At 50.1% G+C, this 27,279-nt stretch overlaps 1 protein-coding gene and 1 long non-coding RNA gene across 3 annotated transcripts in view; both read right to left on the reverse strand.

Moving 5' to 3' along the window:
- Nucleotides 1-11,482, reverse strand: part of CTCFL (CCCTC-binding factor like) — a 46,140-nt gene extending 34,658 nt beyond the window's left edge. The window contains exon 1 of the mRNA XM_063404915.1: nt 9,999-11,482. The gene's annotated coding sequence lies outside the window, so the exon portion shown is untranslated. The remainder of the gene's footprint in view (nt 1-9,998) is intronic.
- Nucleotides 11,483-22,474: 10,992 nt separating this feature from the next.
- LOC134552986 (uncharacterized) lies at nt 22,475-26,765 on the reverse strand. 2 transcript variants are annotated; one of them, XR_010080999.1, is made up of 4 exons: nt 26,420-26,765; nt 25,271-25,314; nt 24,740-24,842; nt 22,475-22,731 (listed from the first exon to the last, which is right to left on the reverse strand). It is a non-coding gene; the product is annotated as an uncharacterized LOC134552986 (long non-coding RNA). The 2 variants fall into 2 exon arrangements; XR_010080998.1 differs by having other exon boundaries at nt 26,272-26,762.
- Between the last annotated feature and the right edge of the window lie 514 nt (nt 26,766-27,279).

The raw sequence follows: 27,279 nt of genomic DNA on the forward strand, positions 1-27,279 counted from the left end.
TTTAACCACATGCATCTTTTCAAACACTGTTCAGAGACACAGATCATTCCAGAAACCAGAAAATGGGGGGGAAAACCTGCTGTACTGTTAAGAACGAGAACAAGAAAATGAGTTTTTGCGTGAGTCATTCAACAGCTCCTTTGTATGTAAATATATCCTCAACCCATCAGCATCTATGGGGAGTACAATTTACATTTTGAATGATCAAAATGTTTAGTATTGGCAGAGAAAATGTTTAAAAAGAGAGAAGGCGGTGGTTTAAAATTTAGAAACTTAGTCAACTGTGCCAGATTATGATCTCAACTCTTCTCCCTCCAACAAATACTATGCTCCATAAAAACAAAATGCTTTTAAATTGAAATTTGGAAGTTCCCCTGATTTTGAAAAGAAAGAGGGGAAGGCAATAAATGCAATAAATTTCAACAAATTAGTAGAGAAATATAAAACTTGGCCTATTAAATGCAATTCAGAGAGGGGAAGAACAGGCAAGACTAACACATGAAGTGTACAGAGACATAACATTTGCAGCAGCTGTGTTATGAAATGCACTTGGTATTCTGGGAAGTGAGAAACAAAATACTTTGTTAAAACACTTGTGGATGTACCGGTGGCTCAGAACAAGAGAGACAAAATTAAAATCACAGTTTAACCATTAATGCTCTTGAGGACACGATCTCTGGTACTTCGTGCTGTGATTCCCTGGACAAGAGCACTGTGGTGAATGCACCACATCCAGGGAAGCTTGTGCTCAACAGCCTTAAATTTAGCACAGTCCCTCGGGCAAAAAGTCTGGCCTCAGTGCAAGTGCTCCTGTTAGCACAGATAAATCCAGAGCTCAGATCTAGACCTTGGCTCAATCCTTGCACAGGTTGAGAAGCCTCCAAGCCCGATGCCATCCTTTGGACTCATTTCTCATGTTTAAGGTCAAGTTTTGACTGTGTTTTGTCTTGTTCCTTCAAATCCCCTTCTCAGATGTCAGTCTCAGCAGTAATTAGCTTGAGTATATAAGATATCCAGGCACCTGGATTCTGTCAACATGATGAAGGTTAATCCAAATAAATAAATAAACCTGAAAAGCAGCGTCCAGCTTGCTGCAGAACTCATGTTGGAAAATAGTGAAACCCAACTTCAAACCTCTCACAATTCTGCGATGCTATTTTCAGGAAAAGAAGCAAAATTCAGAGAAATGGCATTTGCGCTCTGGGAAATGCTGTTTTCCAAAAACCTTGGCTACCATAGTAACATGATTTATTCCATCCTTGCGGCAGTATAGTCAGTCAGCTCCCCAACTGAACGACAATTATTGTAACTAGAGATGTACCTGGCTGGAAGAGTGTGGGAATGCTGCTATGGATGGCAAAGCAGAGCACTCTGAACTCCAGATCAGTAATTGCTAGTGTTGATCGTGGAGGACAGTTCTGGCAGAGGTTTAACCTCAGCAGTACAAAAGGGCACATTGGTCAAATGAGAGTTGGCAAATCCCCCTCACCGAGATTCCAAACCACGTCCCGCCCCATCTGTGTGTCCTTATGCAGAACAGCTAGGTGGGGAAAATGAGAAAGAAAAAAATCCTAATTGCTATTGTATCCCTTTACTGCATTCTGCAGCCACCACGGTTTTGTTGGCTGCAGAACTTTACCAGAGAAGGATTTTGTGAGCAAATTGCAGAAATCCACATATATTAATATGCAAAATTCAGGCTGTGTCTGATCCTTGCAAACAAAAACATGGTTATGGTGCCTTTGCTGTAAGAGGCCATGCAAAAGACCTCTGAGTTGTCCCTACCCAGTGTGGAGGACTTTGTTCTGCCTTTGATGCCATCAGTGACAATCACCTTGAAATTTGTTTTGTTCCTCCTCACACTGGTGCTTCTTGCCATGCCTTTTCTCCAGTGTAAATTGACCAGGCAGGTTCTGAGATGATTCTGTCTTCAGCTTTCCTTCAAGCTGATAAGCTGTAAGTAGAACATTTTCTAATACACATCCCAGAAATGTTCTTTGTGTCTTCTCTGGAAATGTCAAATGCTGGCCATTGGAAAAGGGAGAACATCTGGTTTAATCCTCCCGAAGGAACATATCAAAGTTTTTGTGCTGTTTTTTTATGCAGCCTCAAGGCCTTTTATTCAGCTAAAAAATCCTTTTGTAAAACTGCTGTGTTTCATTTTTGTTGTTTTTGTTCTTTGTTTGAACCAAGAATGTAGTTTTTGTTCCTTTTCTTGTAAAGCATCACAAGGCCATTTCCCAGGTTGAGATGGCCAAGGAACAGTCCCTCCCAGAAACTTGATCCTGATAAACAGCTGCTCTCCAGCACAAACCAAGCTCATGCTCCACAGAAAATAGCTGCTAGGCTCACAATAAATAGATCTAACCCCTGCTGTGTATAGATTTGTGGGCTTTGAACTCAGCTGATAGTCTGAACTTGTCATCCTTCCCATCTCATCAGAAATCCTAGAAAGGCCTGTCACCGTGGAGGAGGCTGGCACAGCAACAGCACAAATGCCAGCTCTGAACGTGAATAGAACAACAAAACCTCGTTTTACCCACTGGAAACCATCACTATATTTATCTGTGTCTTCCTGAACAGATGAGAAACTTCCCATGGTGTTCTGGAGCTCCAGATCCTGAGAGCAGCTATGAATAGAGGCTTTAAATTTATCCGAGGTTGGAAAGAGACTGAAGCCTAAAGCTACAAGAGGATGACAGTTCAGCTGGCTGGGAAGCCAGCAGAGCCTTGCAAGGGGCATGGAGAGAAATTCCCACCCACAGGGAGAACAACATCACCACCCATGTCCAGGAATGCTGCAGAAGTGGGGGGACTTTGAATGACGTGGAATCATGAGGGGTACAGCTCTCCCAGGAGTTATTCCTGCTGGCAGGAGGCAGAAAGGTGGTGAGACCCATGGGAAGCTTCTGCCTTGACCCTCACTGAGCACCCTGCCTCTCCTTTTCCTATAGCTCATTCAGGCTAAGGTAAACGTGCCTGGACTTTTGTGACACCTCTGTCCCCGGACTGCCTTAAGTGACAACTTCATGAGGAGCCACGCAGCCAGGACAGTGGAGATGGACAGCTGGCTTTGGTGGTCACCAAAAGAATCTGCACAAAAATAAACCCCAGAAAAATCCCACATTCAGCTTGGGTTTGCCTCTCAAAGTGACATTACCAACAGTTACATCAAGCTCCAGAGGTAACCAATAGGGGGGAAAAAACCTATAAATTAGCTATAAATTTAAACTAGGACAAGAATTGGGAAAGGGAGGGGGAGGCTGTTTGAGAGCTGTGGGTTGACTGGTGGTCTCAGAGTGCAAAAACAATAGCCTTCTGACACTAATAAGTAGAAGCAAGCCTTGGATTCTGTGGAGTTTTCTTGGTCTTTATTCTATAAAGACAGAAACCTGGCTCTATTTCATCATAGTTATCTACACTCAGGCACCCCTCCACCCTTGAAGGAGATTAGTAGTGATAATGCATCTGGTACCTGCCCCAGCAATAACAGATCTATGTGGAGAAGATTACAAGAAATTGTTTGGACTTCTGCCCAGTCCTACAAGTCCCACCAACCATTTCCAAAAGTCCCATCAGTTTTTACGGCTTGTCTCTCAAGAAGGCTGCAGAAACCTACATGAGGGAGAGACTTTAAAAAGATTTTTGCAGACATTTATTTCTGGCCAAATTATGATTGCTTGGAGGAAAAAGAAGCCACCATACAAATCTTGTTAGAGACTTCAGCAGGAACTCACAAACCCATGCAGAACCAAGATAAGCTAAAAAAAGCAATTGCATCCAGGAAGGAAAGACAGGCCAGCCAGCCAAATGCAACTCTTAATTCCAACCCGTGACAGACCCCTGGGGCAGCTCCAAAGCCACTTAGCACAAGTGTGGAGCTGGGCCAGGAGGAGTCGCTGGCACCAGACGAGCAGCTCTGGCAAGTCCCCGCTGCAATCTGATGATTTGCTGAGGGGGACAGACTCAGACAGGCTCGGTGCCCTCAGGACCAGTCCCCTTCCCCAAAATCCCCCAGGCTGAGAGCTCCAGGGACACGGTGATCCCCTGAGCTCCCTGCTCATGGGGGAAAGCAGGGTAACAGCACATCTGTCAACAGCACAGGAACACTCCGGCCCGGCAGGAGCCTGGCTCAGCCGTCTGCAGTCCAAGGTCTGAAGGGCAGCCTGCCTTCCAGGGATCCAGCAGCTCCAAGGAAATGTGTCCTGGAGCAAATGTCTGCGACTAGGCAGCCCAAAGGCCCCCTGCACACGCCCTGCACACACCGTGCCCACGCTGTGCTACACGGGAGGTGAATTTCCCAGGGAACCCAGGGGATAAAACAACACGCAGAGCATCTTGAGAGGATAAAGGTTAATCCTGTGCCCCTCAGCCTCTCCAGTGGGCCTCACCAGATGGACTGCCCTGCCAGCATGACACATGGCACTCCAGCACGGAATTACCAGGCACTGGGAATATTCACAACAGCGAGGAAAGTGCTTTCTTTTCAGGGACACGGTGCACAGAGCTGCCAGGAAGGTGACAGGACTGATTAGTCTTGTGCAGGGCTGCGGGACTGCTGACAACTGCCTGGCCTGGGGGTCCCCGAGCAGCACTGCTCAGTGCTGTAGGAGGAAGGTAAAGGAGGGGGACCAGATGGTTTCTAGCAATGACAGCTACAAAACTCCCTGCAGGCTGTGTCACACTGCTGCTCCACCTCCAAACAAGCAGCTCTCACATACAGCTACACCCTTAGACAGTGGAACCTGGGAACTTCTTCTGTTCCAGGTGTTGGGGAGCATCTCCCAGTCTCCTGGTCCAGGTGAGGGTGTTGGCTGGTTGCTGTCCCTGCTGCAGGCACAGCAGGAAGGCCCTGCTCCCAAGACATTTATGACAGCGCCAGTTTTTTAAACTATGAATTTGAACAGAAATCATGTGGCACCCCAAATGTCACTGCCAGGCAGAAGGGAAGTAATGAATCTCCAGCAATATTCCCAACATCATGATTTTAAAGCATAAAATGAATATGCACCAGAAGAACTCCTACAGCTGTGGCTGCCTTGGTGAGGCCATTAACAAATGCAGTTTAAGCAGCCAGCCCTGTCTGGGGGGGCTGCCAGGTCTTTCTCCCATCCTTCTCCCCCCATTGCTCTGCTTATTGTTTGCTTCATTGTTAATCCCACCTAATTTAAAAATAGGAAATTGATTTCTTATGTATCCATTACAAACCAAATCATTTCTTTATTACAGCGAGGATCATATTTCATAAGCAAGTCATGGAAAATTAAAACCATGCCTGTTGCTTTGATGAAATAATGGAGAAAAGTGCTGGAGGGGAAGGCACAGACAGCTGGGGGCTGTCATGCAACCAGTGGTGCAAGTTAACTCTTTGCTTTCATCCAGGGCTCCCAACACTGCCTGTTCCCTCCTCCAAGCTTCTGGTTATAATGCTAAGCACTCCCTTATCCCTGAACCTCCAAAGCACCTCAGAGAAGGAATGCAACCCCTCTGAACAAAGTGTGTCAGTGGTTGTGGAGGTTTTGTTGTTAACAGAAGGTTTGCAGCCTGCCTGTGTGCAGAACCAGATTCCTCAGTATTGACACTCCTGAAATTCAGGGTTTGTTGTTGCACAGAGTGCAAAACACGGGACAAACACCAGCCACACTCAGCCCTTGTAGCATAAATATTTCCAGGCCTTGGGCATATTAGACTGTGCTGCTGGGAAGGGAGACTCAGACTGAGAGAGCCACAATTGCCTGGAGAGGTCTCAGTGTCCATTGCACACAGGTTATGTCAGTACAGCAGGCACCACATCAACAACAAGTTAGCAGTGTACTCTGGCTTAGGGGGGATTATAAATTAAAACAGAGCCATCGTGTGCATTGCTGAGGATTTATGGACTGTCCTGTGAACCTCCCTGTGGAGCAGACAGGACATGGGTCCTCTGGAGAGTAATCCAGATAAGTGCTACAGCCCGAGGACATTGCAACATCCAACCCAAAGTTCATTGGCTACTTCATTAACGTGTTGATCTCCAGGAATTACAGCCAAAAACACCCTCTGCAATTTCCCCATCAGGAGCAGAAAGAACACTGAGCTGTCACTGCAGAATTCTTTTCCTAATGTATCATCTGTAGATGTATCCATATAAAAATGCCATTTCTGAGGACAAAGAATAAGCAAAACTGTCACGACAGACCACAATCAGGCTCCACGAGAGTGAAGAATAGCAGAAGAGATTATCCTAGAGCAATAATTCATGTCTAGCCTGTTCAGCTCTGAGCGTACCCTTCTGAGCAGGTTGGTTTCATTTCTTTGGGGTAAGAGTCTCCCATTTTGAAAAAAAGACCCCATTTTTATGGTGTCTTGCCAGTCTGTGTTGCTCTCAAAGCATGCCATAGAATCACTCAGGTTGGACAAGACTTTTAAAATCACTGAGTCCCCATGGCTCAGGGACTTGTTGTTCTTCCTGGAAGTCAGGGCCAGAGAGATTACCATCCTAAAGTAATCCTTACACCAGGTAAGAGGGCTGGAAACCCTCACCTGATCCTGCTCCAGCTCTGGGAGGAGCCCAGCCAGCCTCCAGCAGGTATTTGCCAGTTCCCTGCAAAGAGCTTCCTTACAGCTGAGCCAAGGGAAGTCCTTTAAAACTCTTTATGGTCCCTTTGTGCTGATGATTCTCAGAATAGAAAAACAAGTTTTGTAACTCAGTGGAAGTGAAGGAAACGAGCTCTTTCCAGGAACATCTTGCAGTGGCCCTGCAGCCCCCACCTCCCTCCAAAGGGCTCCTTTGAGGGACATACCATGCCCCTTTCTACCAGTTTTTGTACTGGCTGCTACCACGTTCAACCAACTTATTTATGCAATAAATAAAGAATTATCTGTATAAACTACTATAAGTTATGTCCAAGCAGCTCCAAGATCAACTAAAACAGCCTCTGTAAAGTTCTGCTATGTGAGAAGAATTCCAGTTTCCTCTTAGGGGGTATTGAGTCTTAATATTTATCAAGTATATACAGAATTATTTTCAAAAAGTTTCTTCTTCCGTCTTACCATGTATCACCCAAACAAAACACTCATTAGAACCCTTGGAGGATAATTTCAAAGTGATGTGATAAGTCACCAAAAAAAATTCAGGAACATTCATTTGCACTTGCCCGGCAGAGCCGACTCACCAGGCTGATATTTTAATGGAACCACGGGATGTTTTCATTAGCTGCATTTGCCACAATGACAGCAACAATAACTCCCAGACAGAAGTCGAGACAAGACTCAGAAATTGGGTCAAACCTTCGGGACAGAGCTGTCACCACAGACACAGTGTAAGTTACCCTCTCACTGCCCAAGCTCTGCAAGATGTGCTGTTCACTGGTTTGTCTAAACATGATAAAGAAGGGGAAGAAATGAGGGTCATTCTGCCTTCTGCTGTTCTTCACAATTACCCTGTGTTTAATTGATCTTGATTAATTATTTAAGGTAAAGGGAGCTTTCCTGACCTAACGGCAACATGTAAACTGATTAACTTTACAAAGCCAGCAAAATGATCTGCACGGTGAGATCAGCTCTTGTAATCCATTATTTAGGCCAGGTTATCCTGTGTCAGGGCCAAGGAGGTGCTGCCAGGCACGAGGCAGGACCGTGGAGGTGTGATGGGGATGAGGGTCAGACTCCCCCAGCCCCTCGGCAGCAGTGGGAAGGGAGGAAGAGCAGGGATATGAGGAAGAGGAGAAGCTGCCCTGAGCAGGAAGGCAGGTTTGAGCAGCCCAGCAGGACCCAGCTGCAGTTTGGCTCACAGACCCAGCACTGCAGAGCCCAGCCCCAGAGGCAAATGCAAACTGGCCCTCTGCCTGGTTTTATTTTGGCAGCCCTGTCTGTAACATCACCATGGGTTACAGGGCAAAAACCAATTTATTTTGTGCTGATAATGCCTATCTTAGCTGAAAATCAATCCCAGATAAAAGCTTCCCAAGAGATCCTGCTTAGATCCGCGTGTGAACATTGCAATGGGAGCAGCAGTGCCCTACCCAGGCTGATAAGCAACCTGGTACCACTGATTCCTTGTATAACTTAGTAAATTATGCCTATTGGAGGAAGGTGATTTGTTTGGAGATCTACAGTATCCCCCATCCCTTCTGGCCAATCACTAAGGCAGGCACACAGATAAATGAGAAGAAAACACTCCTCACCACTTTGTCTTCAGGGCAGAAGCAGATAAGGCTGATAAGGCAGCAAGTGAAATTCCCCTCCAGGCTCCCACACAGATAAATACCTACTTGGGCAGAGGCTGCTCTGCTGCAGCAAAAATTCTGCCCTGGTTGTTTGAAATAGCAGCACCTCCAGGCACAAACAGAGCCATAACCTCCCTCCTCCATCGAAAGCTGCTTGTCCAGAGAAGTTATGCTCAAAACAGGTGAGACAGGGCAACTGGGAGGAAAAAGAGGCACCCAGAGTCCTGCTTGGAGGCACAGGGACAAGCAGCCTTCCCCCAGGCTGGCTCTGTGTAAGGGTAAGGGTGCTGTTAGTTCACAAAATACAGAGGCAAGAGAGATGTGGGCACCACAAGCCACTCCCAGGTCTGTCACCTGAAGGTGACAACTCCCATCGGAACTGCCCCGTGCTGCTGCCACCAGCCAGGAGAAAAAGCACAGAAATCAGGAATATCCCCAGCCTGCAGGATGGACCAGTCCCTGTCAACTGGGCACAGAAACCCTCAAATCCTTCAGTCAGTGAGAATTTCCTAAATGACCTGGCTGTGCCACCAAAGGCTTTGACACCAGCTCCCTCCTTTTTAAACAGAGATTCATGAAGTCTCATAAGCCATATTAAAAAAGAGGCTTTCTGCCAAATTGCTGATACTTCATGTTTTGGGGTTTTTTTCCTCCCACCCCAGTTTCTTTTACATCTCATCAGCTCCTTCCCCATATTTATTTCTATTTGGTTTTCTACCTCTGGGAGCAGAGCAAGCCATCAAACCTGGATTAAACATGCAATAAAAGAATTCAAGCCTTGACATGGCCAAAATATTGGTTTCCAATGAAACAAAACAAAAGACCAGGGTGAAGTAACTATTTCAGCAGCTTGTGCAGCCGTGTAAATAGATGTTGCCAAGGGAGACTGAGGAGAGATAAAGATCCACCATCCCTCCAGAGCTCCCAGAGGAAATGTTCAGATCCAAACTCCATTTCCCAGCAGCATTCACCAGTCCAGCTTAAGCCAAAATGGTGGATAAGCCACATTTTAAAAAATAAATGTTTCAAAAAAGGACAGCAAAGTTCAGGTCTCCCAGCTGGGCACCAGGAAGGCATTTCCTCTCAGGGCAGTTTCATTTCCGAGCCGTGGGGCATCAGCAGTCTCCTCCCTGTGAGGAAGGGGCTGGGCAGACCTCAGGGCTGACCCAAGACAGAAGTGTTTGTTGTTTTTTATGGAAATACAGATTTCTTTGGAAAAATGTGTACCTCACTGGCATCCCCAGAGTTACCAGGCTGCCTAACTCCAGCTGCTGCCGAGGGGGGACAGGCAGGGGGGGCTGGCAAGGCTGCAGGAGCACAGCCCCACGCCCTGGGGTGCCAGGGATGTGCCTGGGGAGGTTCAGGGTGAGCATCAGGAAAGTTTCTCCTGGAGGGTTGGTGCAAGGCAGTGACACTGCCAGAGGGGCTGAGGAGGCTCTGTCCTTGGACATGTCCAGGCTGGGACACAGCTGACCCAAACCAGCCCTGGCAACAGCTCAGAGACCAGACCAGAGCCCTCCCAAGGCCCCTCTCACCCAACACTTCCATCAACAGGATGGGAAATCAAAGAGGTGAGTACAAGACTGACCACAAAAATTCAACCAGCAGCTCCAGAAAAGAGGCAGCTCTAAAACAAGTGACTTTATCCCTGCGGGTTAATTAACACTGAACCTGATAAAGCCTAACTACGCTTTTATTTTAATTAAGAGAAGGAGCCCCTGGGCAGCTCCCCCTCCACCCCAGGGACAGCCAGGCCAAGCAAAAACACCGAGGAATGCAGCTCCAGCTCACCTGCTGGCGTAACGTGTTTGTTGTCCCAGTGCTGGATTCCTGCTGCCCAGGCTGCACTTTGGTCCAGGAACATTTCACCTGTGCACGGAGCCAGCGCTGCAGCCAAGGCAAACACTCCTCTCCCAGGGCAGCACACACCATTTGCTGAGCAAACCCAGGACACATCGACTTTGTTTGTGTTCAGCCTTTCCTGCAGATCCCCAGGGCAGACTGTGCCAGTTTTGCAGGGATCAGAGGGGTTGTGCTGGCCTGGGGGGCTCTGCTGAGTGAGGAGGGGGCTGCAGAGCAGTCCTGGCTCAGAGGGTGGAGGTGCAGAGCATCTCAGCAGCACTCCAGGCCCAGGAGCTCCCACTGCCCCAGGGGCAAAACCAGCTGATTTCAGTGGTGGTCTGGGTTTGGAGGGGCTGGGGAGCAAGGAAGAGGCAGGGCTGGCTCAGGCTGTGGTGGGCAAGGATTGGCAGCCCAGAGGAAAACTTCTTGGGAAGAAAGAAACGCAAGCAGAGCTTGCGAGCACTTGTGAGTCCACACACTGCAGACACATTGGGAAATGCTTCCTAAACCATCAGATCCTTCCCAGGATTGCTGCCTACGGGCTGAGGGGTGGCACAGGGCTTAGGGAGTGCAGGGACCAAACACTGCACACACTGCCCCAGGTGTGTCTGGTGGTGCTCAGGACCCTGCAGGGTTTCAGAAGGCTGCAAGGAGACCTGTGCCTCCAGCAGAGACCCAAACACCCTCCAGGCCAGGCCAGCAGAGGCACAAAGCAGCACCAAGTCCCTTCCCAGGAGCTGGAGCTCGCCCAGCCAGGACAGACAGTGCATTAGCACAGGCTGGCTCGGGTCGCTTGATCTCAACCCTGCACAAAAGCAAGCAGGGTTTGGGGGTTCTGTAACTGCTGCTCTGTTTGTTTTACAGGTGGATCCTGTTTCAGGTAACCACTGAAGGCAAGTTCAACGTGGTGCCAGCAGCCCCCTGTGAACACACAAGCATGCACCCGTTCAGGAGGGACACACTTTGATGTCCCAGGCCACAAACCTGCTTTTGGCACAGCCTGTAGAACCTAAACCTCCTTCACAGGAGGCTGCACTCCCCCAGCACACCAACAGACAACTTTCTGTGGCTCATTAAGCTGCAGTGTCTTGCCCATGCACTGGAGCCCTTCTTGAATGGATGTCTAACCCCAGGAACCTCACGGGACACAGCAGAGAGGTGCCTCACCTCTGGATTCCTGCCCAAGAGTTTGATGCAAGCCTGAACAAACTTTATCTCCAAGGTGAAGTTGGCATCATCTGCACTCATTCCAGCCAGGGATCTCCTCCCACCCAGGCATCCTCCCAAGATAAAGCTGTCCCAGTTAGTATCAATAGATCCAGTTCACCACATATTGTCTGATTGTTTACATAATATGGGCCTTATCTCTTACTGTACAAACAGGGAAAGCAGGGCAAAATAACACATCTCTCCACTAAAAAGACAAACCAACCAAAAATTCTGTGCACAAAAAAAAAATTAAATCAAGATACTCTGGGCTGACACAAACTGTGCAAACAGGTCAGGGTGCCCTGGGAGGGGCACTGGCTGTGTGTTGGAGCTCTCATAACCACCCTCATTTGTCTCAGTAGAGCAGCACAGTAATTGCTGTGCTCCTGCAGGGTAAGGGGGCTCTGCTGCCCCAGGCTTGGCTCTGGGGGTCACAGAGCAGCCAGACCCTGCTGAATGGCAGCCGGGCCAGTGCCACCCATCCCAGCACTGGGGAGGTGTTCCCACAGCCCACATCCAATTTCTGTGCTCACATATTTAACGAGAAGCCCTTTTAGTTCCTGCAGACATCTTTACCTGTGGATCTCTGTGCTGGTTTCCACAGGAAAGTTTTTCAGCAGAAACATGCAGGGGGGAGTAGCTTTGCTGACCCTTTTGCAGACTGGGGCTGATGGGAACCACTCTCAGGGATGGCCCAAACCCTCCTGCCAGGTCAAACCCTCCTGTTCCAGGCAGGAACAGAAGCCCCACAGCCTAAAGGCTGGGACTTATGTGCATGCACAGGGGCAGAGCAGGAAGGAGTCACAGAAAATAATGGGATGAGCAAACCTCAGCCCTGCTGCTCTCCATCCTCCTGCTCATCATCCCCACCTCCCTACAACAGGGCTCACCAGAGCCTCCCCATCCCCAGGCAGAGGCAGCCCCAACACCCACCTCCATTCAGCAGCACTCTCCATCACCGCCAGGAAAATCCCTTCCTGCTGCTCCCCCTGCAGCTCCCAGCCCTGCTCCTGCCCTGCTCCTTATCACAGGGCCTGCCCACCCCCCAGGTGCCCCTCGTGTGCCATTCACCCCTCCCGCTGGCTCTGCCCACTCCCCTCAGCTGCTGGAGCAGCGGGTTATCCTGGCAGCAAAGGGGATGGAGAGGGGACCAGGCATCCCCCTGCCCCTGGAGATTCGGCACGGCAGAAAATGGGGATGCTCAGGGGGCACGAACAGCCGCAGGCCGGGTGGCCGTGATCCCCGAATCCTGCCCGGACAGCTTCGAGCATCCTTCTTCTCGCCCAGCCTGGCCGCCCACGTCCCCATACACGGTCCCCACCCTCCTCTCATCGCTGGAACCCAGGCTGAGCCATCCCGTGCCTCCGAGAGCCGAGCCCCTTTCTCGGGACAGCCCTGCCGAGAGGCTCCTTCGCTCGCCATCTCGTGGTGGCAGCAGGCAGCCTGCCACGGCCCGCGTCCCGCGTCCCGCATTTCCCATCCCGCATCCCGTATCCCAACATCCTGCATTTCACATCCCGTATCCCACATCCTGCATCACCGCATCCCGCATCCCACAGCCCTTGCAGGGGCCCAGAGTGCTCTGGGGGTGGGTAGGGGCTGGGCCACCCCCGTGTCGCTCCTGTGCCACCCCAGTGCCACCCCCGGGCCATCCCCGGGCCACCCCCGTGCCACCCCCGGGTCACCCCCTTACCACCATCGGCACCCACGCTGCTCTGTCCCCCAGACCCTCCTGAAACAAGTCCGACCCTGCTCTGGGGGTGTCAGTGATTTTCCACCCGTGTAACCCTGGCACAGATTTGGCTCTGCAGAGTCACTCACACGCAGGGCTCAGTCCTGCCCCGGGAATTTCCCCTGACTCCCATGGGAGATGCACCAGGAGATGAACACATGATGTGTGGGACGTGCAGGTATTTCACGTTCCCAGACTGTGAAGGGTTGGCTCCTCACACCCCCAGCACACCGGGCACTGCCCACCCTCAGGGAACCCAAAATTGCTGCAGTGTCACAGCCCAGGAACTCCCGGGAGCACCAGAGAGTTGGGAAGGAAATGCCAGGAGAGCTCTCTGTGACAGGGACACCAGGGCAGCTTGGCACTGGCACAGCTCTGCAGGACCCAGAGCTCCAAAGGCTCCAAAGGCGAACTTCCCATCTCCAACCCTTTTAAATGCTTTTTTCCATGGAGCCACTGCAGGACCCAGAATTGTCCCTCTGCCCTGTGCAGCCCCAGGCTGCAGGCTGAGCTCTGCCGTGGGGCCAGCCTGCACCACCACTGTGCACACACTCAAATTTCACCCTCAGCCAAATGGTTTTCTCTAAACTGACACAGGGTAATTTGTCCCAAGAAGAGCAAATGCCTGGAAGCCCTTCCAGACCTGGATACCAAAGTGATGATTTCTGCAAGGTGCCCCTCATGCAGATTCTTCCAGGACCTGCTGTGCCACCCCAGCTCCCCCCTCCAGCACTCCCAGTCCCCCACCAGGCTTCCCTTTTTCTGGTTTTCCCCTCTAATTTGGGTAGAACAGCACAAAAGGAGCAATTTTGCTCCCCACCCCCTTTCCATCCTCCCTCCTCCCCTGTCTGGCAGGTCTGTGTTATTATTAAGACACTTGAGATTATGGTTGTCTGGAAGTCAAAGAATGACAGGAAAGAACCAGATGCCATCCACTGATAAATTACAAGGGCATTATGTAGAGGCAGCTGTACCATAGAAAAGCCGGGGTTTTATACCACACCATGATTTTCCATGTGGCATCGTGTGGTTCCAGCATCTGGGCGTCGCCCTCAATGCCTCCCATCTATTTTGCTGAGCACTGTCATTATGATAATGAAGAAATTGCAGCAGACGTGTTAATTGTGGTTCCTGATGGCTATTGAGAGAACTTGAAGGTATCGGAGTGGGCTGGCAGGGCCTCTCTCACCTCACGGGGGGTTTCTCCACACTGTTGGCAGTGGACAAGGGGAATTTGGATGGCTCTGAGTGCTGTGAGCACCATCCAAGCCCTCCTGTCCCAGTGGCTAGCCCTGATCAGGACTGGTGGGTGCTGGTGACTGTGATGAGATAAAGTTGCAAATCTTTGTTCAGTTCCCACTGCAGAGATTTGTAAATTCCCTTCCCTTGCTTGATTTTCTCATTATTAGCACAGAGCAGCCGCGGGCTGTGCTAGAGGAGGGGTGGCACAGGGGCAGGAGGGTTTGAGCCTCTGGTTTGTCTCCCCTTTGCTCAATCCTTAGCTGGCAGAGCTGTTGTACAGGCGATCCAGCCCTGGGTGTGGGGACAGGGACACTGAGACAACCCCTCCCAGCCCGGGGTGATTCACAGCGATATCTCACAGTGCTTTCTCTGGGGGGTGGTTTCCCTGCCTCAGGAATCCACCACAGGTACGTCCTCCAGGTGGGACGAGGATGGGCAGAATTGCTGCCCTGTGAGTCACTCTGGGAAAGCCCTGTCAGACACCAAACCCGACTGCTCCAAATTCCTGCATTCCTGCTCCACTGCTGGTGGCAGTGGAAGCCTCGGACCCACCAAAGACTTGCAGCAAGGCAGGGGAAGGGTGCAGCCCCAGCCTCAGAGATGGGGGTTGGATCAGAACAGCTTAAAAGCCTCCCAGAACTCCACTAAAGCTTTTATGAGTTCCACAAAAGCAGGTACCCCCACTTTCCCCTTCTTGACCCTTGCCAGACACGGTTTCTTTCCAAGCAGCTCTGTAAAGGTGGGACTGGCTCTGCCAGGGTGAGGATGGTCTGACCAGCAGGAGCAAAGCTCAGGAAACCCTCATCTTTCCTTTCCAGCTCTCTGCTGAGGAGCAGGAGCTGGCAGCAGGGTGTGCCTGTCCCTGTGCCTCCTGCTTGGGCCCCAGAGTGTCCCAGGGCTCCCCTGGCACCCTGGGGTGTCACTGCCAGCTGGGAGAGCTGCAGAGCCGACTTGGGAAATGAGCTCGTCCCACCCTCACCTGCCCTGCGCCTTCATTGCCCACCCCTCAAGCAGCCCTGAGGCAGGGGGTGCTCCCCACTGGACCCTCCTGGTGCTGGTGCCAGGGAAGAGCTTTGCTGGAAGGCCACAGGCAGAGACACCAACACAGAACTGAACCTCTCCCTCTCCGAGGGCAGCGCTGCCAGCAGGAACATGGCTCTGCTCCCAGTGGGCAGTGGAAAACACGAGGAGCAAATGTATATGGCTGCAGCTTCAGTGGAAAACTCCTCTGGGAGCCTGTGCCTGGTCGTCAGCCTGTCCCACGAGGTGCAGCGTGCCAGGCTTCAACATAAACACGAAATTAAATGTGATCCAAGAGGTGCAGTGAGATTCCCAGGGAAAGGACAGAGGGTTGGGATTGTCCTGTGCTGATGCTGCTGACACTGCCAGACAGCGAGGGGAGCTCCAGTGAGAGGACACTTTGTTCTCTAGCCTCAAAAGCATTTGAGATCACACTGAAACAAAAAAGCATTTGTTGGGATCAAACAGCGTCCGTGCCAGTTATTGCCCAGCCTCCAGGACAGAATGGAGGAGCTGAGATGAGCACTGGGCATTCCACCAGGGACAGCTGGAGCAGGGGACCCTCCCGCAGGGGTGGCACTGTCCCTCCAGGGGCATTACCTCACTGCCCAGGTATGGCCAGCCCGGGGCTGGGAGTGTCCCTGCCTGGGATGGGGACAGTGACACGGGGTCTGACCCTCCAGTCCTGCCCACACGTGGGACCTTTGGAGGTGCCACAGGGTGGTCTCCAGTGGCAGCTCCTGCTCTGGGCTGGACACAGCCCCGTCCCAGGGAGGGTTCCCACAGAACTTTCTCTGAAGTTTCCTCTTTGCTGTAGGTGTCAGTGGGCTCCTGCCAGAAAGCCACCAGTCAGCAGCACTGCGGGGTTAGAAATGGCCAATTCTATGGGTGTTCAGCTTTAAAAATCTCCCCTACCCATATGAAAACAAAAAAGGACGCACCTCACTTGGGTGTCCCTGTCCCCAGAGTGGAGCCCTGGCAGGGAGAGGGGCAATGTGCCACCCTTGGAGCACCAGAGCAGCACCTGGGGGGCCACTGATGACGTCCAGAACTGCCTGTGTGTGCCCTGCCTGCCCTGCATGTCCTGCAGCCCCACAGGCTCCTGCACAAGCTGGGTGCCATGGGCAGCCCCTCACGGGCTGGCACTGCTGGGGGTGGGAGTTCAAGCCGTGCCAGCATCCCTACACAGATCCTGGCAGTGCCAGGAGCTGCCCCCATTGCCCCTCGTGGGGACAGGCACATCCAGCAGCCCCCACGGAGACCCCACCTTGGAAGCAGCACATTGGCACGGGCTCCTTCTCCTTCCTGGCAGAAGCCCTCAGCAGAAAGAAAAAGCCTGGGGAAGCAGGGGTGATTTTCCTACAGAGGGGGGAAAGGAGAAAAAAAAAAAAAAATAAAGGAAAAAAGAGAAAGAAGGAAGAGGGAGGCTGCCCACCCCAGCTCAGGGCTGCCTGGCACCTGTGTCCCGGGGCAGGCGTCCAGGCGCTGCCGCGGGCGCGGTGCCACGGCAGCAGATGGGCACCAAGGCAGCAGCCCTGGGCCCCCATCCTGCTGCAGCAGGGAGGGGACGGCTGTTTAGGGCAAATTTCCCAGCTGAGAATGTCAAAACAGCTGCCAGTCTGGAGTTTATACACCTATAATTAAGGGGGTATGTGATCTCTAATCCAGCTCAAACGGAGCTGGATTAATTGGCGGACCTAAAAATAGCATCCGTGACCATGTAAGGCAAGCTTTTGTGTGTGGTTTAAATTAGGAAAGTGGGCTCTGGCTGTTTGCAGTGAGCCGGCAGAGACGGAGGCATCCTTCTGCCTCCAGACAGCCTGTGAGGGCCTGATCCTGCCCAGGGACAGGGGGAGGCTGCAGCACACTGAGCTGGCCCTGCCTGGAGCCAGGGAAGGAGGAAGGGCAGCACCGGAATCCCAGGGATGTGTCCTGGGGGAGAGAGACTGCCCTGCTCACAGTGAGCCCTGACAGCCTCGGGTAGAGCTGCTCAGGTTCTCCTCCCCACACACCCCAGACCCAACTGCTGCCCACTTTTCCCTGTCACATCATTCATAAGAGTCCCCAGCAAGCTGGCTCGCTCTGTTTGTGATGCCCAGAGGTTTTGCCTGGTGGAAAGGGACTTTCTGAATTACTGGAGCCTGCAGGAGACACCTCCACTTCCCCACACTGCTCCTGACCAGCTTTGAAGAAAAGCCCCTTTGACTTGTGCTCCCCTTCTCAAACACTCCTCTACCCACACCCGGACTGCAGGGTTAAATTGCTGTTAATTTTTGTTTAATTATCTGCAGTGGCACAAATAACTAACAGCATCGATTTGAACTTGGCACACAAAGGAAGGTTCCAAATGGCAAAGCATATTATGAGATCGAATTATTAAATGTAGCTAATGAGAAAAATAATGATGTGATGCCAAGCTATAAAAGGTTAGACTTTAAAGTTGTCACAGTTCATGAGCAAGAAAGATTTAATCACATTCTTAATCAAATATTTATATGATAATGTGTTTTAATCAGAATAATAGCAATTAATTTGGAAAGGAATATATTGTACGCTTCCTGTTCGTGTTTTACAGAGGTTTTTTGTGGTGAGGTTACAGAGCACATATTTCCTTGCTCAGCAATAGTTCCATCCCAGTTGGAAGGTTTTCCAGCTGCCTGTGATGGGGACAGGATGGAACAAGGATCAGGAGCACCTCAAGAGCTGTGGGTGCCCTGCTGGGTGCTGGTTCTGCTCCATCCCTCCCTGGCACTGGGCAAAGCGGGACCACGCTGGCACCACCACTGAGCCAGGGCCCCTCGCTCTGCCCTTGAAGCATTTACTCTTCACAAGTGATTTAACTGCTGCCTCTTTCCCTCTGGATCCTGCCAAATCTCCCAACTCCCCTTGGAAGCTGATGCTGTCACCATGATTTCCATCCTAAAATGTTTGCTGGGACACGGTCAAAACTCTGCCTCTGCTGTCCCTCCTGCAGGGCCCTGCCTGGCAGAGCTCAGGGCTGCAGCTGAGCACTGAGTTCTGCTCTGGGCTTTGGTGGGGTGTGTTAAAATCATAAAAATGGGCAGATTAAAGCAGCAGCAGACCCCACCCTCAGGGTTTGATCCTGAGTGCTGAGGAGAGGGGAGGTGGCTGTGCTGCTCAGTCCTGCTGAGACACCACCAGGGAACACCACAGGGAGGGCTGAGGAGGCTGGACAGGATGGGAAAATCTGCCAGCTTGAAGAAAAAAAATATCCAAAACCTTTCCCAAAAACTCAGAATGAGGCTTGTTTGAGATTGAAAGCAGCCTGGAGGATTATTTCCAGCAGGCACTGGGCAGCCAGAGCACCATGAGGAGACATCACCTCTGAGGGAGCTCACTGAAGTCCTTCCAGGTAGGTGAGAAAGCACCCACAGAATCCCGGGATTTGTTTTAATGGAACATCCAAACCACCAGTGTTCACTAAACATGGGAAAAGCGCTTCAAAACACAGTGCAGAGTGAGAACTAAAGGGAGCATCCCTCACCCCAAATCCCCGGCAGGGACATTTCACCACTCCGTGCAGGGTTCAGTGGAGCTGGGGAGAAGGAGGGAGGAGACGAGGGCTGCCAGGACAGCAGGGACCCCTCACCACTCACACAGCCCAGTGGCATGAGCCTCACCTGTCCTGGGTGCCAAACTCCATCCAAAGCCCCTGGGAATTCCATCCAAAGCCCCTGGGAATTCCATCCAAAGCTCCTGGGAATTCCATCCAAATCCCCTGGGAATTCCATCCAAATCCCCTGGGGATTCCATCCAAATCACCTGGGAATTCCATCCAAAGCCCCTGGGAATTCCATCCAAAGCCCCGTGCCTGTCCCAGGTCAGACCAGCCTCCTCCCAGCCCTTGGCACAGACCTCATCCTGTGCACAGCCAGGGCTCTCCCTCCTCCTCCTCCTCCTCCTCCTCACAGCCCTGGCCAGGGTGGATGTCTCTGCACTTCTCCCTCTCTCACTTTTTTAACACTTCATCAGAAGCTGGAATTTTTTTTTTTAAGTGCTAAATTTGCTGTTTCTGTTGGAGTCGAGATGAAAAGCTTTCACTGAACCACCTCTGATTGGAATCACTTCTGTTGCCTTCAGTTTGGCCAGATGTTTCCTAATTACTTATCTGTCAAAACTTTTTTTTTTGCTTTTTTTTTAAATGCACAGACATTTCCTCTAAGTGAGAAAGAGCGTAAGGCTCTTGTTTAGTGTCTTTGCCCGAGTGAAATAAGCCAGGCTAAGCTTCATCATCAAGGCTGGATTTTATGCTTGAACATGCAATTTCAACATCAAAAGCTTGATCTTTTTCATTATTCAGTGCTGCCTTTTTAGACCAACTTCAGCAGGAGCCAAATGGCACATCCTAACTTGGGATTTAAAACTTTTATTTTTTAAAGCTGGGTCTGAGTCACGCAGCTTTCTCCTGAGCTTGAGCTGGTTTCATGTAATAACTCAGGGCCAGAATCTGCCACGATTACTCACGTCAGTGGAGGCTTCCTTAGATGAGCAGTCTGATTGAACTGGTGCTCCTTGGGCTGAGGAGTGATCGCAGAATCAGGCTTCATCCTTCTCCCACCACAGAAATATTTTTGCTGCTTTGAGTCAGCTGCTGGGTCCTGCAAGGATGTCCTGTCATTGTGCAGAAATTTGGAGGTAGGAAGATGAAGGAGGAAGCCCTGAGGGCTTGAATTGCCCACACTGAGCTCAGCTGGCCCAGCTGGGATCCTGATCCACTCTGAGGAGGCAGAGTCTCCTCATGTCAGTCACTCAACACCTTCAGCACTGATTTGCTGATTTTCTGCTGTCAGGAATCTTTTGTTTTGGGTGAAGGTGCCAAGGATCCTGAATTACTGAAGGAAAGAAGGGGAAAACCAGCAGAACTGAACCCAAATTGCTCCATGGGTGCTTTAAAGGCTTTGTTGTGTCCCTCTCCATGAAGAGAAAACAAACAGCCAACACCTCTCAAAGTGCCCCTGAATAACACACCAGCACACCAGAAGGGGACCGAATAACCCAAATATAAACCCATACAACAATTTTTCAAAAGCTTTAAATGTCTTCAAAGCCAAGTAGCATTCTTTAATGAAAGCAGGATCAAGCCAGAAAAGCTTTAGGAGTTTAAAGTTATTTGATAGCTAGTTATTTTCCTTCAAAAGAGACTAAGTAAACCTCTGCCTGTAGCCTTCATCACTCCACCAGAAATGCTTTGTCAGGGTATTTGTGACAAATTAATTATAGCGATAGAAAATCTCAGTAGAAATGAATATTCAAAAAGTTTTTTTTATTATTCTGTTGACTTCAGGGAATGCTCTCCTGTTTCTAAAGCTATGTGTTTTCCTCATTAGCTCTCCCCCCTCCCCCAGTTCTTTTCAGAAACTTTCAGAAGTGATTAGAAATGGTTTTATTTTCAGCTCGCCTGGGGAATGGCATTTGCAGTGGAACAAACCACTGATGCTGGAGCCTGGCTGGCAACAAGAAATGGCCCATCAGCAAAGTTTCCAGAGAAAACATCCTGAAATCACCGTGCCAGTCCTGGCCACCTGGCACTGACACACAGCAGGAGGCTGTGGGGCTGTCCCACAAAGCCTGGAGGAGCTTGTCCTCACAGCAGCTCCATCCTCAGTGGATCCTGGCCTGGTCCTGCAGACAGAAGAGCAGGGATGGGGCAGAGCCAGGGCAGCTGCAGAGCACCAGAGAAATGTGGTTCTCACTCCCTGCAAAGGCTCTGGCAAAGCCCAGAGCTCCTCATCACCTGCTCTTGTTGTTGTCTGTGAATTGCAGACTTTTCTTAGGCTAAAGGCATTTCAAGGAGCCTTCAAAATGCTCATTTGTGCACCTCTTTAAGACTGAGAAAAGCAGGAGGACACTGCAATCCATCATCACCCCCAGCTCCAGGTCACCTCCCTGCCTCTGTCCCCTGGGCACACTGGTGCTGTCCCCAAGCTTACCCAGCTTGGTCCTGCACATAGCACTGAAATACTGGGCTGCAAGTCCTGGAGTGTCTTCTTGAAAGGTTGTTTTGGGCTGCCAATAAAGAGGAATAAACGTAGATAAAGCTTCTCCCAAGCTGTGACTGCCTGACCCCACTCAGGGGGCTCCCACCACCAATGCCCCCACATGGAGCCACATTTCTGGCTCTGCTACAGGAACTGGGCAGCAGAAAAATCCTCCTCTCCATCCTCCCTTCCCCCTGATAACTCAATTAACAAGCTGCCTCATTAGCATCCTATACTTAATTAACAAGTTGAATTAATAAGTAGCCTGGTTTGCTTAATTAATAATTAATTAATCCTTGGTTAATAAGGACAACAGAAACTAGTTCATAAGGGAATCATTTCAATAGCTGGCAGTGAAATTGAGGATCCAGGAGGAGGTGTTAAACGGCTGCTGGATCCTGACACAGAGTGTCCCTCCCTGGGTCCAGTGGGGGCTGTCACCTTCAGAGCTCTTTCTTCCTCCTCCTGCCCCAAATCCAAGCTGGAAGGGTCCAAAATTCTCATTTGGTTCCTGCCTGCACTGCTGATGCTCTGCAGAGGTGCTGCAGCCTGGCTCCCCTGGCCCTGCTGGGGCTGAGATAGGTTTCCCACCTGCTGGCACTGGCAGTGCAGAAGGGGAGGGATTTACCTGAAACCAGCAAGAAAAAAGGGAATGTGTTCAAAACACAGTCTCAAACATCCCTGCCCACACCCTGCCTGGTACATTATTTTCAGGGAAAACTCTGAATGCATTTTCGTATTCAGGTTTAAGCCTGCTCCACAAAACCATCCAACCCAAATGTGCTGGGGCTGGGTGAGAGCTGGCAGACCCCTGCCCAGGGCCCTGAGCACAGGGCAGGAGGAGCAGAGCCCAGGAGGAAATGCTGCTCCTCGGGCTCAGGCTCAGCTCATACCCAGCTCAATATGTTGCCCACAGTTTGACAACATATATTTGGCAATTTTCACTAGGAAAGTGTGAAGAATTATGTTGATGTTTCCTTCTCATCTTGATACAGCAGGTGTCTTGTTTCCATATGAATGGTCTCAAGGTGTACATACATATATATCCATATATTAAAAACACTCATAATATCACGTAGCATTTCAAATTCAGCTAAATAGAAGCAGCTGATTTTTCCTGATGGTACTGATTTGAAATTCTCCCTCCACAGACCATTTTGGAATCACAAACAAAAGAAAAATCAGAGTTATTTCCCACAGAACAGATGCAGTGCACCCATCTCTAGGAAAATGAATTTTTAGTTTATTGTTGCTTATGGTGACTTCTGGTTTCAAAGAAGATATTGAGCGTAGCAACAAAACACGTTTGCAGACAGATAATTACCATTATTTTCAATTATAATGCTGTCATTTCCAATCCAAGTATTTCAAGACTGGGAAATACAAACATTACTGTTATTGCCATATTGATAAATTATGTTGTTGATTTATTCTGAGAATGACAATTAATGGTGCTCAGTTCCAAAATTTGTTGGACAACCTGAAATGAAACACAACATAAATTTGTTACTAACAATCACAGTAAGGAGGGGGCTGGGGCAGGAAGGTATTTATTGATGAAACACTCCAGACACAGAATCTATAAGCAAAATTGGACTGGAAATTGTTTCCTTGAAGAAAGGTGTGAGGTTGTATTGCACTGCTTTGTGAAATCAGTGCTTTTCACACCTCTTATTTAGATTTTTTTGTGTCTGGTGTCTCAGTTATTTTCCCCAGTGAACTTCATGGAACCAGGACGTGGAGCCTGAACCCCCTCATCACTTTTAAGACAAGTGAGAGACAGGTGAAGCTCCTTTCTCAAGGCTTCCAGCAGGCCAGTGGCAAAGCAGATGTGCAGCACATCCAGCAGGGCATTTCTCATGTGGGTTCCTCTCTGTGTCTGCTCAGCTCACAGAGCTCCAGGGCAAAACCCAGCAAGGGCTGAGTGGGATTTGTGCCTTGGCCAAGCTTCAGCTCTTTGGTGCACCAGGCAGGAAAGGATGGGGAGAAAGAAGAGAAGGAAAGCAGAGGTGACTTCGTTCCCTCTGGGTTCCAAATAACAAATGGAGCTAACTGAGGTCAAGGACTCATCCAGGGCAGCACAGGCACAGTCTGAGAACAAAATCCTGCTCCCAAGTGCTTCCCACAGTCAGTGCTGCAGGAACAGCCTGGAGAGGTTTTCAAGGTATTCCCCAGTTGCTGTGGCTGCTGCCTGGCAGGGGAGTTCCCTCTCTGTGTCTGCACAATCCGCTTGCATTCCTCGCTTGCTTTACCTGCTTTTTGTTACATTCTGTCTGTGGGCTGCTGGCCTTGCCTTGCAAACAGCAATAACCACCTGGATGGCATCTGGGGAGGTTTGGGCTTATCTCAGATGGTCCAAAATCCAGCAGTGATGACCCTCAAGGCAACTTAATATTTTCTGTATTGCAGCAGATTCCCATTTCCTACCACCCTCACCCTGAATTTTGCCTTTATGTGGTTACGCAGCAATGATTACAGATTTGGGAAAGAACTGCAGTCAGAGAAGGCACAAACCAGAGAGAACACACCACTCCCATCCCTCTGAGGAGCTGGGAGCTGCAGACAAAACTATAAATTCCTGTCCAGTGAAAACTGTATTCACCATCCCAAACAAATCCACGTGCATCACCACTGCCCAGGGCTCGGGTCCTGGCTGGGAGCACAGTGGACCTCAATGATTCACACACCTCCCAGACGCCTCCCCAGGAGCCTGGGCTTGCTGGGGCACTGATCCTGGCCCTACAGACACAAGCCTAGTTCCAAAGAACAAGCAGGAAACTGCACAGGGAGTCCTGAGCCTCCTGACTGGAGGTGTCCCATGGGAATGGTCACAGCACTGTCCCCTCTGAGTCTGCAGCTGCTGATTGCAAGGCTCCTGCTTTTGGATCAGCCGTGGTGTGTTTTACCCAAACTTCACCTCCCACAGGTGCAGCAGGGCATGTGATAAAGCCCACGACTGATTTTTAACCTTCTTGTTCTGTCTTGACACATTTTTCCTTTCCCCCCACCCCTATTTTTCATTAAATCCAGGCCAGCAAGGAGGAAGGGAGAGTTCAGTGCATCTGTTCATCACTAACGTTGACAAACAACACGTAAGAGCTTCGCTAACCTGAAAAGTATTGGCATATCTAACCAAAACCCACTTGATTTGCCCTGGAAAGCAGAAACTGTGAGAGGCCATCACTAGCAGGTTGCCCTTGCATGGGAAGTAATTGAATCTGGAAATGGGAAATATGCGGCAGGAGAGCTTGGCTGTCATTTTACAAAAACAATTAAATGCATGAAATGTGTCTTAATGATATAATTAAGGCAAAATTCCAATCCTCCATTAGTGGTGGCATTAATTATTGCAAGCACATTACGTTCAGTATCGCTGAAAATGATGAAATCCTTTGTTATACAGCTTTATTAACAAACAAATAAATAAATAAAACCTGATTATCTGCTCCCCAAGAGAAGCTGTGATGCAAAATTACTTTTGAACAAACCTTGATTAGTTTTGCCTGTTCAGACTGATGGGAAGAGAGGTCAAAGCACCTCGGGGAAGCTCCAGTAAAGCTCTGCACGATGCTGGGACCCATCACGGTGTCACTGGAAGAGGCAAAATTGATTAATACCATCACACAACTCCCCTAAAACACACCCATTTACACACCAGCTGCATGCAGGACTTGCTCCCAACCCTCCTGAAATCTGTTGTCACCCCCAAGACCTGGTTTGCAGCAGGGCAAGATCTCACCTGCCTTTACCAGAAGCAGTGAATCACAGCCCTCCAGTTTCAAAGTGATTTTACACTGCTCTGCTCTGCTCCCGCTCCCTGGGGCTGTCTCTGGGAGGGTCCTGGGGGTTTGGGGTTTGGCACAGCAGAGCCGGGGCTCCAGAGCCAAGCCCTTCCTGCCTTCACTGCAGAGGAGCCATGGATCAGCTGCTGAGGGGCTCCTGGGAGCTGCTCAAAACTCTGTTGTACCTTAGGACAAATGGGATTACTGATCTCAGAGGTGTACAGGTATAAAACCCACCTTTCCAAAGGAGGAAGCCATCAGTAACATTCCCTCATGGGTACCTGTTTGGGATTATAACCAAATTTATTATATATGGAAGCCTGTTCATGGTGATTTTCAATGTTGAATCCAGCACAAGGAACAAAAACTGGAGAAATTAGCCCCCTCCAGCCAGCCATGTGACTCCTAGGTGATATCTGCCAGAGGACAAGCAAACACATCAGCTGAGTGATTATGTGGATACCTGCTGAAAGAGGGGGATTTTCAATTATGCATGGTTGAATTTCTATGTGTCCAATTCCCGTTATGCAGGGGAAAATCAATTAGTGAGAGTCATTTGTTTCTGAACACACTGGTCGGAGAGAAACATTAGTTCAGAAACATTAATTTCTGGACAAATGTTTACAATTAAATTGCAATTTTGATTCCACTCGAGTTCTAGCCTGTCACCCTGTGTCTCAGACAGAAATTACAGTACCCAGGAAAGGCAGGTGGGGGATCACGGCGGGGGGAAGTGTCACCCCAAAGACCTTGAGATGCACTGGGGACAGGGCTGGGGCACTGGGCTGTTTGTGCAGCTGAGCCTTGGCCCTCAAGCCATGGACAAATCCTGGGCCAGCAGGGACCCAGGAGCAGAGAGACAGCACAGAGTGGGGATGGAGAGCAGCAGGATGCAGTGCCTCAGGGTTCAGGGGGAGTTTTTCTGTGTAAGGCTGATAAAACGCAGCATTTCCTTAAAATCGACACACACCCGTGCTGGATGAGATTTGTCCCATTTGCCCAAGGCCTAAAGCCAGTCCAGAAGCTGAGGACCAAGACAGAAAGCAGCAGTGAGCAATGTCCTGGGGTGCCAAACTCCCACGCACACGCAGCGACTCGTGGCTGTGCTTTTACCCACACAGGGAGCTGACAGCCAGAGCACAAAAGGAAAACCACTGCCTTTTCCCATAAACCAGAACTTTTAGAGGAGAGACGAAGCCCATTTTCCAAGCTGACATTTGGTTCCAGCAATTACTCACAGGCAGTTGCATTTGCTCATGACTCAGTCCCAGATCTCGGTTCCGAGCCGAAACCTCACCGAGGACTTGGGCATGTTCTGACGGATGGGAAGAGCTGAGTAAACCTGAGCACATTTCTTTGAGTTAATCTGCTTCCTTAAAGCCTTACCTCATACCAGCCTTTTCTACAGCATGAGGAATCTCAGTTAAATTCCTTGGTGCTGCCCCTTTGGTCTCTGACACAGCTACTCAAACACCCCAGAATGGATTTCCTTTGAAGCATTGCCAGGCTCTGGGTACCACATCCTCCTGCAGATGGAGCGTGCTGGAGATGCCTCACCTTCCCTGAGATCCCCTGCCCATAAAGCACCTGCCTGCATCACCTTCCAGAGGGGTTTTCTGCAATCAAAGTTGCTCCTCTGCCACAGGTTACTCATCAGATCTAAATTCTCAGCAGCAGGGTGGAAGTGCGTCCAGGCACTGAGCAAATACACAGAAATTGTTTATATAAATAGCTTATTTGGGCATTTACAGTAAAACCTGGCCTGGAGGAAGTAAATGGAGTTCCAGTCTCATGCCACTCGTACAACAGCACTGTAAATAGTTGGTATTTTTTCCTTCAAGTGCAGGAATTATGCACCCAGCTGACCTTGCACTGGCACAGGAGGGAAGGAAGCGTTCCAGACCTCCTGTTTGCTAAGCAATAAAACATTACAGGGCTCAGAGATCAGAGGGAAAATAAACAGATCCTCTCACTCAACCTCCTCCAACTCCCCCTGTTTTCCCCTCCACAGCTTCTATTTGGCTCAGGCTCCTCCATGCCCGCGGAAGGGCTGCCCTGGGAGCAGGGAGGCAGAGCAAGGGCCAGGCTCGTGGAGAACCTCAGGCTTTCCTCCTCAGAAGAGAAAATCTACAGATCTGCTCAGCAGAGCAGAGAGAAGCAGCAGCTCTCGAGAGAAAAATAGAGATGAGATAGGCAGTGGGGCCCACCAGGGTCATTCAACATTTGTTTGTTAACCTGGTTCTGCT

The sequence above is a fragment of the Prinia subflava genome, chromosome 8 (assembly GCF_021018805.1).
Source record: "Prinia subflava isolate CZ2003 ecotype Zambia chromosome 8, Cam_Psub_1.2, whole genome shotgun sequence".
Taxonomy (NCBI): Eukaryota; Metazoa; Chordata; class Aves; order Passeriformes; family Cisticolidae; genus Prinia; species Prinia subflava.